Source organism: Cicer arietinum, chromosome 6 (genome assembly GCF_000331145.2).
Source record: "Cicer arietinum cultivar CDC Frontier isolate Library 1 chromosome 6, Cicar.CDCFrontier_v2.0, whole genome shotgun sequence".
Lineage (NCBI taxonomy): Eukaryota > Viridiplantae > Streptophyta > Magnoliopsida > Fabales > Fabaceae > Cicer > Cicer arietinum.
The window spans coordinates 38,022,200-38,025,942 of NC_021165.2; the positions used below are offsets into that span (position 1 = coordinate 38,022,200).

The following is a 3,743-nucleotide window of genomic DNA, read 5'->3' on the forward strand; positions in this document are numbered from 1 at the left end:
AATCTTGCAGCGAAAGAGCAATTGCCTGTACATAGATATTCATACAGTACAGCTAAGATGATTTCCATATTCACAACATTATTCTTATCAACATGCAAAATGTTTAGGATTTATATCAAACAACTGTAATCAGTGTTAGCAATGGCAGATTATGGTGGCCAGCAAAACATCGGCCATATAAACATGGCGTTGTGTCCTATGGCACAACGATGGCAGATATAAGAAGGTATGCAGCCTATGGCGGCTGGTAAAAAATCAGCCATGTTATAATGCCATGGAGGAAATAAAAATCCAGACTACCTGCATCAAAGCTTCATCATCATCATACTCTAAATTACCACCATGCTTCTTCCCAACTACTCTACTTTTCCCCTTCACAATTTTGTTCTTACCCTGTAGTTAGTATAAAGGAAACGAATTTTAAAGGTCAAAATAATGTACAAACAATATCTCTTGTGGCTATATGAACAATAACTATTAAAAAGCCGCACAACCCAAGCATCCTTGTATATTCATATCATACAAAAACGAAACAATAATCAAATAGAAAACATTCTACCATAAAAAAGAACTCAATTTTGAAAATAAGCATAAACAGAGAAAATAATCTTAATAGGCTAATGTGTGATTGAAGGCTCAATTAAAATAACTTCAAATGCAAACTTTGTTATATTTTTTTATCATCCTTTTAATGTAAGTGATTAGGTATAAACAATTTCTATAATCAAATTGGTATATGTTAAATAATTATCGCATAAGTCGTAAACTATTTTCATGGGAAACTAATGAAAATAGTTGAAAACAACTTATAATCATGTCATAGGTCAACTATTTTCATAGACTCTCCTAAACACTTAAAAAGTGAAAAGTAATAAGATAAGCAAGCATATCACAAGTATTTTAAAAGAATCACTAACAAAAATGTTGAGTCATGGGATAAGCAAACTATGTAGCACAAACACTTCAGATAGAAAATGTTTTTAGAGTCTGTCACATGTTAGTGTTGCACACCAAGACGACACAAATACAAGTGGGTTACATTTAATCGCTTCCATTATATCAAATTATTACTAGTGTCGACATGTTAGTGTCATTGTCGTCTTTGGGGTCTATGTGTATGTGTCTATGCTTCATAGTAAGCAAACATATCATAAGCTATTCGCATAAACTTCCCCAATTTACGAAGTGCTTGAGTCATAACAAGATAAGCATAAACTTTTCCATAAACACTCCAAATTTCCTGCCTACTTTATCAAATAATTGTATTCCTACGGTTTATACACATTATTCATCTCACCAACAAAATTTCACTAAAACTAAAGAGATTAATGGAGGTTCGTAGTCAGCATAGTTTTACACCAACATCCAATCTAATGAGAACTCATCATATTGCTACATAAACTCACTTTACAATCGCTTTTTATAATAACTATAAAATACTATATTCTTATTAGACATCTATGAAAACACTTAACGAAATAAAACAAATTAAACTAAAAGAACTAAAAAGGCAACAGTTTGTTAATAAAATGGGACATTTTAATTCAAAAAAGTTAACTAAAAACCTTCTTTTTCCTCGACCCAGAAGCATTTTCAAAGTCAGAATCGTGTTCATGTTGTTCACTAGAAGAATCTGATTCAGGTCCTTGTTCTCCCTCATTTTCAGGTTTATAGTCTTCATCATCATCTTGAACCTTCTCTTTTCCTTTCTTCGTAATCCGAGGCAAGCTTTTCAAGGAAGAGACCATTTGGGGTAACCCCATAGCCTTCAACCTGGCTTTGTTTTCCGAAATTCTACGAAGTCTCTGTTCCTCATACTCCGACATATTACTTCCATGCTTTGCGGTTTGTTCTGGTTCATCTGATTCTGTTGATCTTGAACTCGACGTAGTTTCTGATTGTGAATTGGATTCGGATTTTTTGCGTTTCGGCATTTCGGATTGTATCGAAGAAGGTTTTTGCTCTCTTTCTGTTTCTCCATTTTATTGGGGGGTTTTGAAATAATTGGGAATAATCTAGTAATTAGGGAAAAATAAATAATAAATCTACTAAAATTAGTCATTCAAATAGTAAAAGTCACTCAAATTAATCTCTCAATCTTTATAAATTGGTAAAAAAATCTTAAAATATTAATTAAAATAGTGTATATTTAAATTTTTATCGTGAGAAGTTATAATGTGATATGTGAATTGAATATGTGCTACTCTAAGTTGAATTCAAATCAATGTCATCACAAAAGGAAATAAATTTTTAAGAAAATTTAAATCTTTCATATATTAATTTGTCAAAAATTAGTCCAAGCACAATTACTATTACTCACAAATTTGTCTTTGAGATGAAAAAGTTTCATTGACAAATTTGCACCCGAAAGATGACATTAATGTGGAATCAACGTTGACAAACCATATATTTATGTACAGTTCTACATCAAAAATATATAATGGCAAAAATTTATTAAGAAACTATTTTGATTGATATTTTACAATTTCATAGATGCATTTGCCAATTTACAAAATTCGATGACTAATTCTATCGACGCTTACAATTTCAGGGATCAATCTACATATTTACTCAATAATTACTACCTTTGTCTTGCATAGGTAGCTTCGTAAGCTATGCGACATCGAAAGAGTATCAGGTTCAAACCTGAAAAAATTAATCTAATTGCTAAATTACTAATTAATATTTGCCTATAAAAAAAGAGGTGTGACCAGGAAAGAAAATACAAAAGTAGAACGTTTGGTACTGAACACATCGGTGAAAATCTCACAGTTTGGGAGGATTTGACTTAATCTGTATTGGATTAATCAATATACGTCTTTTATGTGATCTTCTTATCCATTCTCTTTTAATTATCTTGTATTCACATATCACATTTCACTTGTTATTGTACTTATTTACTTTATTTTTAAACATAACCCATCCATAATTATTTAACTCTTATTACCAAGATAATTCTTGAATTTACATGGATTAAAGAAAATTAAAAAGATGTCACAATTCAAATCTTAATTTTTTGTGATTTTTATTGCTACTTATCAACCACATGATTTTTGTACATACATAATTTTGGATTAAATGTTTATTTCGCTCCAAACTTTGGCCTGTTAAAAGATGTCTCGCAAAAAAAACTAACATTCATCCTCAAGTATCACACACTAATTAATTCACTCATAAACTCTCACTTTCTTTATTTAAATCATGATATCACTCTGCGTTACTTTAACATCAAATTGTCTTTAAAAATACACCAAAAAGAGTCGTAACTAGAGTAGAGGTGTTCGCCTCAAGATTCATATCCTTTGATGATCAATTGAAGTGATCAACTATGTACTTTAGAAAAAAACAATTACAAAGAAAAATAAAATATTTAAAAATATTATTTAAAATCCTCTGAATCCTCTCCCTTTAAACCATCTACAAAATAATCACTAGATTATTTTGTGAAAATATCAATTTTAGCCCACCAATAGTTAGAGTATTTTGTTTTCTCTGATATTAGATCAAATAGAATTGAAACAGGAAAAATCTTAAGTTCGGTTGGATATGTACTCCCTTAATTATTATATTAGTATAATATTTTGAGATTTTAGGTTTGTTTATTATAATTTTTGTTTTAAAGTATTTTATAATATTTTATCTTTTTGTTATAATTCTATTAAAAATAAATTTTCAAACGAGAAATTAATTTAAATAATTTATTATAACAAACTATTTTAAGTATTTGTAAGTACAGAAGTACG

The 3,743-nt window shown here is 29.5% G+C and overlaps 1 pseudogene; it reads right to left on the reverse strand.

The window, feature by feature from the left end:
* Positions 1–1,997, reverse strand: part of LOC101497546 (uncharacterized) — a 4,473-nt pseudogene extending 2,476 nt beyond the window's left edge.
* Positions 1,998–3,743: the final 1,746 nt, after the last annotated feature.